The 15,362-nt window shown below is 46.5% G+C and overlaps 1 pseudogene; it reads left to right on the top strand.

Moving 5' to 3' along the window:
• The first annotated feature begins 3,472 nt into the window (after positions 1-3,472).
• LOC116149271 (U2 spliceosomal RNA) lies at positions 3,473-3,586 on the top strand (annotated as a pseudogene).
• Positions 3,587-15,362: the final 11,776 nt, after the last annotated feature.

Below are 15,362 nucleotides of genomic sequence, written 5' to 3'. Positions count from 1 at the left end.
TTTCAGCATTAAACAGTTGCACATTTCAAGTTTCAGACGTTTATTTATTAGTACGGTAAATTCCAGAAGAGACACCAAAATGATCTTGCACATTTAAGGGGGGAAACATCATCTCCTATCTAAGTAGAAAGTTGTGTGGATGGCTTCTGAAAACCTTCATTCTCAGTAGCTGTACAAAAGGAAACTTTCCTTTAGAAGTTTGAGCCTGCCTTCCTTCATTTTGCTGCAACCTACAAGCAACGAGTAGTCAGTGGGAACTCCAGGTTAGGAGTTTTGTTTTTCTTTTTCTGTCCTACTTGACATAAGGACTGAGTGTCCCTTCTGTCCCAAGTGACATCAAGCCACTGTCACACTCAGCCCCAAGAGGAGACAGATCAGGTTGGATGCTTACAGCCTGAACATACACAGACAGAAGACTGAATGTTCCAGGCCTGGGAAAACATGGTTTCTTCCAGCTGTGTCTAGTCTACCTTTTAACTTACCCTTTTGTTTCGTTTTGCTTTGTTTTGTTTTGTTTTAATAGAGGTACTGGGGACTGAACCCAGGACCTCATGCATGCACACTATACTAAGCTATACCCCCCACCACTGGGTTTTAATTTCCATTGTTATAATTATATTATTTTTATTTATTTATTTTTAATTCTTATTTTTTATTGAAGGGTAATTGATTTCCCATGTTAGTTTCAGGTGTACAGCAAAGCGATTCAGTTATACATATACATATTTTAATTTATTTTTATAAGTACTACGTTTCTTTTTTCAAATCTGTCTGGTCTTTTTGATAGCATTCTTATTTCTTGCTCCTGTTTCTGATTCCCGCTTTTTAGTTCTTTAAACCTCGTGAAATGCTCACTTTAGATTCTAAAGGAGAGATGCCCGCGTCTGATGTCCCTGGGGGGGGCAAACCTCTTGTTGCTCGTCCTGCTGACTCCTGCTGCAGCTGGTTTCCTCCTGTGTTTTGTAACTGGGGCTACAAACTCACATCACACTGACTGAGCTGTATTTGTGGGATCACATGAAACTTTAGCCGAGCGTGCAAACCTCCAAAGAGATCTTCCCTTTAATTCTGCCACATGCCCTCAATCCAAGACCACTATAAGTTAAAAGTTCTCAGTCATGGGGTTTCTGGACAGCCCAGGTGATTCAAATTCATTCCTTAAATCCATATGAGGGAAGACCAGGGTTATATGTTTTCAAAAGACTTTTCTATACATCTAGGGTCAAGGTCAAAGCAGTTGAGTTTCTTTGTTTTGTCTTTGCTGGTGCATAGAGATTTCCAGGTCCACCTTTATGCAGAGTGTGGCATAATATGTGAGGGGTCTTATTTCCAACTTCCCTACCTGCATGGATTCAAGGTCACGTCTCCTTCCTCCACGAGGCCACTAAAACCCACAGCTCTTGGAAACTGAGACTGCTAAACTCCTCCATGGGGTCTATGTATAGAAGCTGCCAACACCTGCTTACCTGTATAATTCCCCAGTCTCCATTTTGACTCCTGAGAATTTCCCCTGCTTTCTTAAACGTACAAGTCACTTGCAGAATTATTCACAATAGCCAAGACAGGGAAACAACCAATGTGTCCACTGGCAGATGAATGGGTAAAGAAAATGTAGCATGTAAACAATGGAATACTATTCAGCCACAAAAAGAAGGAAATCCTGCCATGTGTGGCAACGTGGATGGACCTTGAAGGCATTATGCTAAGTGAAATAAGTCAGAAAGAGAAAGGCAAATACTATGATATCACTTATGTGTGGAATCTAAAATAAAAACAAAATGTGTAGAAAAAGAGATTAGATTTGTGGTTACCAGAGGCAGGGGATGGAGGGAGGTAGAAATAGATCAAGGTGGTCAAAGGTATAAACTTCCAGTTACAAGTTAAGTAAGTCATTGGATGTAACGTACAACATGACAACTATATTTAACACTGCTGTATGGTATATTTGGAAGTTGCTAAGAGAGTAAATCCTAAGAGTTCTCATTACAAGAAAAGAACAAAATTTTTCCTCTTTTTTTGGTAAATATATGAGGTAATGGATGTTAACCACACTAATTCGGTAATCACAACACTTATAAATCAGGTCATTATGTTGTACATTTTAAACTTATACAGAGCTGTATGTCAATTACATCTTTTTTGTCAATTACATCTTTTTTTGTCAATTATATCTTGATGAAACTGAAAGAAAAAATCCGCAAAAAAAATGTTTTAAAAAGAATGCACTTGTATATTCAAAAGTAACGTCTTAAAATTATTGTATTTAATATTTGTTTTATTTAGCATTGTTTTTGCAGGATACCTACTCCACCATATTACTGGAAAAGGAAGTTTCCTTCCATATTTATTTTAAAGTTTTTTTTGGTGGAGGAGGTCATTAGGTTTATTTACTTAATTTTTTTTTAACAGAGGTACTGGGGATTGAACCCAGGACCTCATGCATGCTAAGTGCACACTCTACCACTTGAGCTGTATTCTCCCCCATTCTTCCATTTTAAAAATCACTTTTTTCCCTTGGCGGGTAAAAACCCTTTAGTAAGAAAAGAAATAGTACCATAGCTAGGTTGAAAAAACAAAAAAACAAAAAACACCTTAAGTCAATGTACCTGGATATATGAATGTTGTTTATTGTGCCACAAACCATGACAGGGGTGACAGGGGAAATGCCTAAATGAGGCTGCACTTGATTTAGGCAATGTTATCTTATATAATTTCATTTAAAAATGTGTATATTCTTGCCTCCCTAACATGAATTTTTTGCTAGTGTTAATGTAATTATATGCGCCAAATGGAAGACTGGTTAAGAAATAAACAGGATCATAGAGTAAAAAAATGGTATTGCTAAGTGAGAGACTAAGGTGTGTTGGAGGCTCAGAAATCCCTGCTATGTTTAATATCATCACCCTGGTGTGTGGAATGGGCATCTGGACACCGGACACCAACCAGGTCAGACCCACTCGTAGCCAGATGTAATCATCTCCCAGGAGAATGGTCTGCCCAGTGGCACGTACAACTGCTGATGCGTGATTGTCCCACCACAGCCAAGGCCCTGTGGTCGCCTGTGCTTGGATGCTACGGTGGTGAGCACGCTTCTCAGTTTCCATGGTATCCATTTACTCACACAAGCTGGTTCCCCAAACCTGACCCACTGGCCTTGCAAAACAGAAACTGCTTCAAGTGTAGGAGCAGCAGCGGAGTTCTTCAGCTCAAAACCATCTGCTGGGGGAGCTTCTTTATCTTCGCTGCTGACAGCACAAGTTCAGATGCTGTGGCAGGGCCTTAGGGGATGTTTTCAACATTTGGGGTTCATCGGCTCTGCTCCCTTCCATCCTACTTGTGGTCCAACTTATGAGCGTGTGTGCAAGTTTGCATCTTCATAGCACCTCTCCTTGCTGGCATTGGCAATGGTCTCGGGAGGCTGTAGAAATGAACAGTTGGGCTTTGATGTCATGCAGTTTAAGATCCCAGTGCTATGACTTCTCGGCCTTTGGGGCTAAGATCAAGTGTAGTACCTGTCCTTATCAGTTTAATATCTGATATGTAAACATATTAAATAGATTTTTGGAGCATAAAAAAAAAATCCCACTTACCACCCATGGGAACTTAGAAAATTACTTAACCTCTGTGAGCTCAGCTTCTGCAAATAAGAAACATGGGTAATATTTGCACATCTCAGGAGAGGATCAGCTAAGACCTTTAACACATGGCTTGGCACACGTTAAGTACCAGAGAAACAGAAGCTCCTACCGTTAATGGGTGGCGCCACAGTTATGGATGGTTAGTCGGTGTAGAAGGGCTGTGGAAAAAGTGGAAAGATGCCCCTGGCTCTGGTTTCACTTGACCCAACGCCGCGTGGGGTGTTTTCTTCCTCCGATTTAATTCCTGCTTCCTGCCCGTGTCCTGCTTGCATCCTGGTCCTGCCATTCACTAGTTAAGTGACCTTAGAGAAGCGTATTGCGTGGGACGGGTCGCAAGTTAACGCATCTCTGGGCTGACACAGAGAAGTTTATTTTTCACTCAGGCAAGGCTGGCTGCGGCGCCAAGGAAGCTGGCTCCCCAGCAGGGAAGAGGCACACGGCGTTCTGCGCGTTTCACGCCTCCGCCCGCGGAGTCTCCGCACCCGCCCGGGCAGAGGGAGGGGCACGGGGACAGCCCACCCCTCTCCTGTGTGTCCAGTGCTGCTCCTGGCGGCCCACAGGCCAGGGCCAGTCCCGTGGCCTTTCCTGCTGCCGGGTACCAGGGTGGGGGCGGGGGCATCATAACTGGCAAGCCCCCCAGCCTCCTGTGCCTCATTTTCCTTATCTACACAACGGAAAAATGCCTCCCAGGGCTGTCATGAGGATTAATAGTACGCACAGAGGATGCATGGTGCCTTTGTCAGGGTCCTGGCAGGAAGCAGATGGCACCCAGACAGGAATTTATTGTTCCCAGGAGACAACGAAGGGTGAGACAACAGGGTGTGGGCAAAGGACGGCAACCATCTAGGGTGGTGTTTGAGGTCTGATTCCTTAGAAGTGTGTCAAGCCCAACTTTACAGCGTGGGGTGCATTTCGTAGACCATCACCCCCCTGGGCACGTACTGAGGCAGATATTGGGGGGGGGCGGGGCGCAAATGGAGAGTGAGCAGCACTCATCAAATCTAAGATGCTGAGCGGGGGAGGGTACAGCTCAGTGGTAGAGTGTGTGCTTAGCATGCACGAGGTCCTGGGTTCAATCCCCAGTACCGCTGTAAAAGAAAAGAAACATCTACCGCTTCCTCCTTCTCAGAGAACTAATTCCAAACCTCAGCCTGTTTTCCAAAGCTACTCTCTTTCTCCGCTCCCACCACACCCTCCATCTAAGGATGACTCCAACCACACCCAAATATTCACAGGTTCCTACAGTTCTCGTTGGATCTGGCTCCAGATGGAAGGCCCCTCCCACACTCTTGGTCCTACCGTCCTCCAAGGGCTAAGTCAGTACCAACCTGCTTGATTCTCCCAGAAGTTTGTTTTTATCCTCCCTGTTTTTGTGTCACTGTTGTCTTCCCGGTGCTTGTAATTTGTGTGCTTGTTTGTCTCCTTTGCTAGATTACAAACATCACCGAAATCCTCATTTCTATCTGTCTCGTGATGCTTGTCACAGTCTCACATGCGGGAGGCACTCAGAAAGTAAATGCACTTTGAATCTTTTTTGAAAGCAATTCCTGTAAGAGCTGGGGAAAGAGAAGGCTCCATTGGCAGCCCTTAATTTATTTTATTTTTTATTGAAGTACAGTTGATTTCCAGTGTTGTGTTAGTTTCAGGTCTACAGCAAAATGATTCATTATATAGTCACATTCTTTTTCAGATTCTTTTCCATTATAGGTTATTAGAAGATATTAAATAGGGTTCCCTGTGCTATATAGTAGGACTTTGTTGTTTGTCTATTTTATATATAGTCGTGTGTATCTGTTAATCACAAACTCCTAATTTATCCCTCCTCCTCTTTCCCCTTTGGTAACCATAAATTTGATTCCTATGTTTGTGGGTGTGTTTCTGTTTTATAAATAAGTTTGTTTGTGTCTTTTTTAGGTTCCACATATAAGTGATATCATATGGTATTTGTCTTTCTCTGTCTGATCTAATTCACTTACCATGATCATCTCTAGGTCCATCTATGTTGCTGCAAATGACACGATTTCATTTCTTTTTCATGGCTGAGTAATATTCCATTATATATAGCTACACCACATCTTCTTTATCTACTCATCTGTGGATGGACACTTAATTTGCTTCCAAGTCTTGGCTATTGTTAATAGTGCAGCCCTTAATTTAGATATGTCTCTCTTTGTAAAAAAAAATTCCCAGACCTCAGACTCCTACCAGTAGATGTGGAGCTCAGGATGCACCTGGCTCTCGGGGGCTGGTCTTCTGCTGCCAGGTGAGAACTGTGAAAGGAACAGAGGGGATGCTTTCCTTACACTAGAGTCAGGGTTCCGGAGGGGCCCCATCTTTCACTTTGCACAGCAAAGGCAACAGATCCTGCTCCTTGCATGGCTTGTGACCTTCCACGTCAAAATCACGAGGGCACAGAGACGAAGGACTGGTTCTCCCTAAGGTGCCGTTGGGATGGACTCAGAGATTCTCTGAGTTTGCACACACAGGACTCCTAGCAGGAAAGCGTGCCCTGCCGGGACCCCAGCTTCCCTCCTGTAAGCCTTCTAGCCAACGGTTTATTTGCAGACACTTTGCAACAGAATTGCCAGGGAGGCTTTGCTTCCCTCCAGTACAGTCTGGAAAATGGGAGCGGCCTCCTTTCCCGAGATGATCCAGAGCCTCGTCCCCCCACCCCCTCCACTCTGCTGTCTCAAGCACCCTGGGAAGTTGCTGGTCATTTTCTGTCCCCTCCCCTGGCCCAGGACGGGAGGAAAGCAACTCCCGGGTCTCCCTCCCTCAGCAGCAGCTTAGAAGTAATATCCTGTGTTTGTGTGACGTGTTCCAGCCGAGACGTCCCAAGCCCTGTGCAAATAGTTCGTTGTCGCTGCACCCTCCCTTTTTCTCACAGTGTCCTGGGTGTTTTGTGGAAGGGGGAACCTGAGCACTTAGAATATAAAGCAGGAGGTTAAAATCTGGGAAAGGTCAGAAAGCCCAAACTCCTGGTTTCAGGGTAACACTCACTCTGGTTCTAAATCAGGGTTTTCCAGAATCTGAAAAGAAAAAATATATATGCATGTGTATGTATAACTGAATCACTTTGCTGTACACCTGAAACGAACATTGTAAATCAACTACACTTCAGTAAAATTTTTTTAAATAATAAAAATAAAGATAAATGTTAAAAAAAAATCAGAATCTTCCTTCCTTTAGGTTCCAACCACCTGGCTGCTTCCTTGGGGACCTTGGTGCAGCTCTGGGGGAGGGCAGGCCCCCTGTGTGGTGCTGGCCTGATGGCGTCAGTGAAGGCCTGACTAGACTTTGTGCAGAGCAGACTCCATGCGTGTATGAAGGATGTCATAATTCCAACTCAGTGGTAGGAATTCAGATCGACTCCTTTTATATATTTTAACATTCTGCTCTTCCTAGTAAACTCTCCATTTTACAGATGAAAACCTGAGGTCTCAGAGGGGAGCTGGATCCCTGAATCCAAGCTCTTTCCACTGGCCCAAGTTTCTGCCTTCTGCCGAATTTGATGGGACCTGTGACATTTCGACTTTGAAGATGACCAAGGTTGCCTCTCACCTCAGCCTCTAATTCTCGTTTCTGGGCCTGAGAGCAGTTAATCAGGTGTCTGCAGATCCTAGCTGCTTTGCCTGTGACCTTGGCCTTGGCACTTTGAGTGTCTCTAGAAATCAGCCCCAGACATCTGTTCTCTCCCTCACCCTTCACACATCTGGGCTCATCCCAACTCAGAACTTAGACCCAGCAGTTCATGGGGCTCTTGTCTCAAAGTCCCCCGGAACTGCCCTGCACAGCTGCATGAAGCCTATTATAAGAACAAGCTCGGATCACCACACATACCTGCTCCGAGCAGGGCCTGCGCCCCCCCCCCCACAGCCGACCTGCAGCACCCCAGAACATACCCTCCATCTCCCCGAACCTTAATCCCGCAGCTCCTTATCCGAGTCTGTGCTCACACTGCAATCAGGCCTCCCGCTAGCATGAGAGATACTCCAGACGTTCTGGTCCAGGCATGTGATTCACTCGCACTATTTCCTCTCCCTGGGATGCCCTCCCCAGCCCCCATTTCCATCAGCCAAATCCTAGTCTGTTCTCAAAGTCATTTTCAAATGATTCCTCCTCCAGGAAGCCACCCTGATGCCCCCTCCAACTTGCCTCCTTTGACTCCGCAAACACTGCATCTCTCTTGCACACGTCATCTCGTGCCATCCAGCAGCCGCCCTCTCTGTTGTCTTAGGCAAATGCTATGTGTATCGAATATTCCTGGAAATGAGTATGTGTCTCCTTTCTTTCTGGTCCTCCCATGGTACAGAGTGTGGCATTTGACACAGACTCGATGCTAAAGAAATGTTCACCGATTACATAAAAAAGCTTTTCCGCCGGCTAGGTCCTCAATAAATAGCCGTTGAAACTGATTTGCCCGTGACCGCCCCCCTGCCCCGGCTGGGCTCCTGGCTTGCGTTGCAGAATTAGGTGGTGGTGCTTACCTTTACCTGGGACATAGCAGGTCCCAAAATGCACTAACTCTTCCCCCCCACCCCCGCCCCATTTCTGGCCCCTGCTTCATTTCTTTTGTCTTTTTGCCTCACGAATCCTCCCAGCTTGTACTCTCCTAAAAACTACCTCATACGGGGCTTGAAGAGCGTCAGAAACTTGATGGAGTCGCCAAGTTCCCAGCACCTCACGTCCACAGATTAATCAGGATCACAAGATTGCAGGATGTCAGAGCTGGAAGCCACCGCGGTCTAAGCCCTTCATTACAGATGAAGAAAGCAACCGTCCCCACCCCCAAGAGATCTGCAGGCCCCAGAGTCAGCCTCACCTCCCCCCGAGACTCCCACCTGCGCTCTCAGCCTGGGTCTCTGTCCTCATCAGGCTCGACGTGCCCTTTCTCAGCGCTCTGTTCTCCCAGGTGCTCCTGGTGGTTATTTGTCAAGTGACTGCGTGTCTCAGCACGGCTTTTCCACCGATTCCCACGAGCTATCTGACCACACAGCTCTTTAGAATCTGCAGCCTGAGCTTAGACAAAGCTGCTGCCTTTCCCAGCGCTGAGTCGTCTGCTCCGCTGAGAAGCTCGTTAAGTCCGCCCCAGGGCCTGAGGGGCCCATTTTCTCTAGAAACTTCCAGGCTGTTCGCTGGTGGGAGCTTGTCCACGACTAACCAGGCGGCGCACTCAGACTTTCTTCATTTTATCTAACGTCCCCTACAAAGCTGAAGCTAACTCAGGATGTCTCGGGGCTGTGAATGGCTAATCAATTCAAAAAAGAGTTATTTAGAGCACGATTAGAAAAATGACCCGAAGTCTGTGGAATAGGATTTGAACCAGATAATGCGCACTTGGGCTAAATCATCTCAGCGCACAGCCCTCAGAGTGACCTAACTGAGAATTACTCTCGTGCGTCTGGTCTGCTGCCCCGAGCAGGGCCTGAGAGCATTTTCAGCTGATGCCTCTCTCCTGGGCAGGGAGAGGGGAGAGGAGCACCGCTCGTGAGCCCCAGGTGGGCACTTTCCATAGGCGAGCTCGTTGAATTTGTGCTCTCAGTAGCCCAGTGCGGTAGTGTGCTCATTCCACCAATAAGAGAACCAACACGTGGAAAAGTGTGGTCACTTACTCAGGCTAACGTAGCTAGAAGTAAAGCCGGCCTTCAAGCCCGGCTTTGTCTCTGGCTTCAAAAACTAAGCTTTTTCTATTTCACCTGTGGGTTCCTTTTTTCCCTCCTTTCCTTTTACCTCTCTCTCTCTCTCCCCCTTCCTTTTGTCTTTTCTTTCTTTTTTTTTTTTCTTCTTCTTTTTTTAGAAGCCCAGTGCTTTTTCCAACTGAAACGATGCATAAACCCAAATATATAAAACAGGTCAGAGTAGAGCTGCTTTGCTTGATTTATAATTGACAAAAACTGGAGACACCCCAATGATCATCGACAGGTGAACAAACGAGCAAGCTGCAGCTACCTTACCGGTGAAGGGGCCAAACCCACAAAGGGACCAGCAAGACCTCCCAGGCACGGCCACTGACCTCCCGCTTTTGTGCTTCTGTAAAGCGGCTGGCTTCTAGGAAAACAAACCTTACCCCCCTAAAATTCCATTGGTTCCCAAAAGCTCACTCCTGATTGGTCCATTTCTAACACCACATTTGCATACGGCACGAACATAACAGAAAACTAAAACCCTATAAAAGCTTGTGTAAACCTACAGACGGGAGTCCAGAGCTTGGAGCATTAACTCCTCTGGGCCTCCTGGTGTAATAAACCTGAGTTCTCCAACCCTCCAAATGTTGCTTGGTCTCTCCACGGGATTCAGATTTCTGTAACTCTGGGGGGAAAAAAAGTAAGGAAGCCGGGGTACATCTTACACCATAGAATACACTCCACTGTAAAAAGGAACCCATCCACACAGACCACGGACGAATCTCATTATGCTGAGTGAGAGAAGCCAGACCCCAGTGCACACGGGATGATTCCCCTGACATGGAAATTTAGAAAAGGCAAAGCCAGTCAACGTTGACATAAGGCAAATCAGTGTTTGCCTGGGACTGGGGTCGAGGGGGCTCATGGCAGCATGGCTCAGGGAACGTGGCTCCACTGGGGGAAGTGGAAATGGCTGTGTGTGTGTGTGCGATTGTGGTGGTGATGTTCGGATTTGTCCACAACTCATTGCACTTCAGACTTAAATGGGTACAATTTATGGTGGGTAAATTACACCTCAGTAACATTGATCTGTTTTCTTGTTTCTTTGTTTTTATTTGAGTAAGAGATGCTTCCATCCCCCCCACCTCCCCAGACCCCTGTAGTGACCTGTGACCCTCAAAGGGACCCCAGAAGTGCTCTGGGGAAATTTACATCTTCAGCAGGCGGGAGACCACACCAAGCTGCCCCGAGCTGCCGTGATACTGGCCAGCAGGGAGGCTTTGTAAAGGGCATAAGGTCTGCTCATTTTCGAGTAAACCCCTTCAACATGGTGGGTTGCATAGCTCTAACCAAGTCAGTGACAAGCTCTATCATGGGCCAGAAAGAGGCTTTTGGTCCACATTTATTCTCTGTACTGTGAAAAAGAATGATAATGCAGAATTTGGAGTTAACAATTGAAACGAAGGTATTTTATGAGCATGCACGCGCAGGCATGGCGGGGGGAGGTATAACTTGGCTTCACACCACCTGGATGCAGGAAACGTTTTGTTTTATGTTCTTAAATCAGATTATCTCCGGCTCCAGTCTCCACTGACCAGAGCGAGGGGTGTGCAGTGTCTGTTTTCATTGCCTTGGGGCCATGCAGGAGCCTGGGGTGTTTATCAGTCTAGAGGATTCGAGGACGTAGCACTGTCCTTGAACAGCCTGGTCCCAGCAAAGCGTCCAGGGCCCAAGCTCTAGTGTCCATTTCGAAGGCAGTGGCTTTAATCCCTGGCTGGCATGGGGGCATTGTAACAGGCCCCCAGTGGACACACCTAGTATCCCACCTTGAAATTGGGCCACCCTGGAGCACTGGGTGCAGGAGGGCTGGTCACTGCTGCCTCCAGCTGCCCCGAACCTCCTCCCTGCTCTCAGGGCTGAGGGACCTCCCTGCTCTGCCCTCTGCCCACCCCTCCTCCCTCCACAGCCAGGCTACTCTGAGCTCCTCAGTCCTGAGAGCTCTCTCCAGGGCCGCCCACCCTAGTCCCCCAGGGGGCCTGGCGATGGTTGGTGGGAAGGTGGAGTGGGAAGGCGGGGAAAGGTCAACACTCCATGTCCTTCCCTCCTCCAATGAGAGCAGACAAAGGGGGGCCCCTCCTCTTCCTCGGTTAATGCACAGCAGGAAAAGGAAGCCCAGACAAGAGTCAGTTTCTTTATTAATAACTCAACCAATTGTGGATGAGGGCTTGTATTTATATTTACATAAGATCGATGCACTGAAGAACAGGTTTATCTCTTTTATGACTGTATCCCCTGCACTCAGCTTCAGACAGTCTAGGCAATCAATAAATATCAGATGAACAGAGGGACAGGAAATGTACATAGGACACACGCAGCACTGGAACTGGTTACCTCTAGGAAGTGGATTCTGTGAAGGACTGTCACTGACCACTGTTTATACTTCTGTATTGTTTGCATCACATAAGATTGCGTTTAGGGACTATATAGTGTTTACAAAACTCTGTATTACAAAACTTCAGACTGTAAGGTAGAAGCACATGTAAAAGCTTTATTAGAGTCTTGCTGTAAGAGACAGGCTGTCTGGCAGCCAGGGTTCACATATGGGAGGGTTATATTATTGGATGAGAAAATGTTAAGATAATCGACTTAGCCAGACTCAGGAAGGTCGGAGCGTTTGGTTAAATATCTCTAGATGCGTGGCTGACAGCCGAGTGGGTGACTGGTCTCTCAGAACACAGCTTAATCTCTCTAAATTTAATGAGAAAATTACTTAAGCATTTCATCAGGAATAGTGATATTCCCAGGAGATGTGAATTACACCTCTTGCAGGCCAGTTGAGAACAGCTGTGAGGTAAGGTTTTAGTCACCCTGTGGAAGTTTGGAGGAGAAAGAAAAGGGACATGCAGACTAAAATCCACACAAATCAAAGGGGTCCCTGGAAGCCACAGTGCAAGAGAGAGAGCAGCTGTCTGGGTTCTCACGGAGTGACCCGAGGGACTTTCTCAATGGACCTGGATCCGAACGCAGACCAATGAAGTAGTAATCTCTGGTGGGTCCAGGCATCCTGCGTTCTTCTAAGATGAGCGGTTCTCAAATTCTGGCACGTGGCAGAACCATCTGCAGGGCTTTCCAAACACGTCTGCTGGGCCAGCCCAGGGGTTTCTCAGGTCCGGGATGGGGCCTGAGAACCAGTATTTCTTACAAGTTCCCAGGTGCCGCTGATCTAGAGGATTCTAACCCTCCCATGAAGTCAGGAACTGTCAGAGAGCGAAGGTTCCCTCCTTGGACACACTCATTGGAATCGCCCGGGCACTTGTTAAACCCACAGCCCCTGACTTACAACTGAGCCCGAAATGGGATGGGACAGTGTTTGTTTCTACCGGGAGCTGCGGTTACTGAGACTTGGTCGGTCAGCACACCAGAGAAACAGCTTACCCCGCTGTCGCTTCTGACTGACCACAACACACGCTGCATTAAATTTAGAGATTTGACACTTCCTCCTGAAGACACGGATGGGTGCACAGCATTTACTTTGCCCAAGAGGCTCAACATTTTAGTTTAGAGGACCCGATGTTAAGCACAGGTGCACGGAGTGGCTATCATATCTTCAGATTCTTTATAACCATTGAGACATCAGCCTCAGTGGTCGAAACACTCAAACACTGTACTTGGCAGGTACACACGATGGTCTTGCCCTGAAGAGCGGGACTTCTCACAGATGATGCTCTGCATGGGGGAGATTGTTTGTTGAAAGACAGACATAGGTGGGGGTGGAGCATGGGGTCTGAGAACAGAGTTGGGGGGTAGGGCGTCTGTGGGCCTCAGTCCCCATGGCCCCTCTGGGGGGAAAGGAAATCGAAGGCGTCTATGAGTCCACGGAGTAAGCTGAGTTGCCTGGTTGCTGTCCCCACCGTTTTGAGAGTAGTAGTTTTGCAGGACAAGTGGGGCCAGGACTAGGGGCAGGTAGGTAAGGCACTTCCCTTGGACCCAAAACTGAAATGGGTGCCAAAAAATTCAATAATCAATGCAAATCATTGTTATCAAATTTTTACATTTTTTTAAGAGCAGAAGTTACTTATGTTTTTATTGAAGTATAGTCAGTTACAATGTGTCAATTTCTGGTGTACAGCATCATGTCCCAGTCATGCGCATACGTACATAGATTCACAAAATGTCACATCTTTAAATAATTATAGTCTCACAGGAAGTTGCAACAACAGTATTTCCCCCAAGGCTGACATCTTATAGACCTTACTGGACAAAATCAAAACCAGGAGGTTGACATCAGGACCTTGCTGCTCACTAGACACAAGGTGGCAGTTTTTAACCTGTACTCATGTGGATGGCTGAACGCACTTTAATGCTGAATGCTCAAAATTAATGCCAAAAATTCAAAATGAGCAAAATATCAAATTTATAAAAGCACAAGGTCAGCAAAAGCTCTGTTAACCACACAGAAGCCTAAAAGGGAAAAATGAGTAATAAGAGGGCAATTTAGTAACATTTTGTCCATTATGGATTTTTTCCCATTAATTTTGATTTTTTTAAATAGTGCATTAGAAGATTATTTATCTGGACAGCTGAGTTTGGGGGGCCCCCTTAGGGTTTGTGCCCGAAGGGAGAGCCTCGGTCTCCTCACCCTGCCCTAGTCCTTGGAGTGAGGGCAGCATGACCGTGACCATGTTCTGTGCACCCCTGAAGGCAGGATAGGAGGAAAGGGGTCTCTCCCTGTCGCTGTCCTCTGCCACCATCTGTTCTGCTTCTGGGACTGAGCAGGGTGGCGCTGGCACTATGATTCAGCCCTAATTACAAGCTGCAAAACACAGGGCTTCCGTCCTGAGGCCAGATGGCTCACAGCAGTCAGCAGCTCCGTCCACCCAGCCAAGCCATCACCACATATCTTCGTTTAAGTGTCTTTCTTCCTCAATAAACCCCACCTTCCCTCTTCTCATCCCCAGGTTCCGATCCCTCATGAGCATATAATTCATATATTTTTGAATGAATGAGTGGATGAAGGGAGGAAGGAAGAGGCTGTATCTCAAGTCCTTGGTTTTCCCTTTTCTGTCCTACACCTTTCCTTCTGGCGAAGTCAGCCTTGATAATGTCTTCCAGTCTGTGATCTTGCGTTTCCAACTCCTCCTGGAACTGGGAGCCTCAAATTCCACACATGGAATATGGAACTTAGCATCTTCCATCAAAAATCAATCTTCTGAGATGGAGATATACAATCCCTAGTGTGTGGTTTCTGACCATTCATTTGCCTCGTCCGGGAGGGTTAGGACCGCTGTAGGAAGAATGCGAAGAGGAGGAGGGATAATAGTCAGCTTTGGAGATCCAGAGAAGTCTTTCAAAAACAATAGTTTATGATGGAAAATTCCAACTACATGCAAAAGTAGACAGGGTGTAATAATTCTTCACTGACTCATCACCCAGCTTCAACGGTTATCAACCCATGATAACCTATACCCTCCCTACACCATCCTAAAAGTTGTATTAAGTATCCAGCCCATATTAAATTTTCCTGATTGTCCTGTACGTGAGCAAAATTACCACCTCAAAATATGCCTCTTTGATTTGAGAATTTTCTGGGGGTTGTTTGTTCTTAAGAAACAAACAGCTTGGAAAGAGATTTTATTTTCTCCCCTTAACTGCCTAAAAGAATTAAGATGAGGGGCCGGTTCCAGGAAGACACACTAGCATCATAGATTAACTACAGGATAACAGGAATGGGGTCCAGTGGCCTGAGGGAAACTTAGCAAGACTTGTTTGATCAAAGTCCTCTCTGTGCCCCGTTGTGTCTGCATAACCCACAAACATTTGTTTACCAAACATTCACTCACCAAACATTTGCTCTTCTTCATCTTCCTATAAATTGCCTTCCTTCCCTTGGAAGTCCCAAGCCCCTGCCCCCTCCTCCTTCTCTCTGTTGGCATATAAACCTGAAGACCCTATCTTGAGCTGGGGCCTCAAAGTCTTATGAAGCCCCCATGCATACATAATTATATTTTGTTTCCTCCTGTAACTCTGTCGCATGTCAATCTAATTCTTAGACCAGCCAGAAGATCCTAGAAGGACAGAGGAAAGGTATTTTCTCCTTCCC

The sequence above is a fragment of the Camelus dromedarius genome, chromosome 22 (assembly GCF_036321535.1).
Source record: "Camelus dromedarius isolate mCamDro1 chromosome 22, mCamDro1.pat, whole genome shotgun sequence".
Lineage (NCBI taxonomy): Eukaryota > Metazoa > Chordata > Mammalia > Artiodactyla > Camelidae > Camelus > Camelus dromedarius.
Note: the sequence above shows the minus strand (reverse complement) of the source record. Positions and strands in the feature narration are given on the sequence as shown.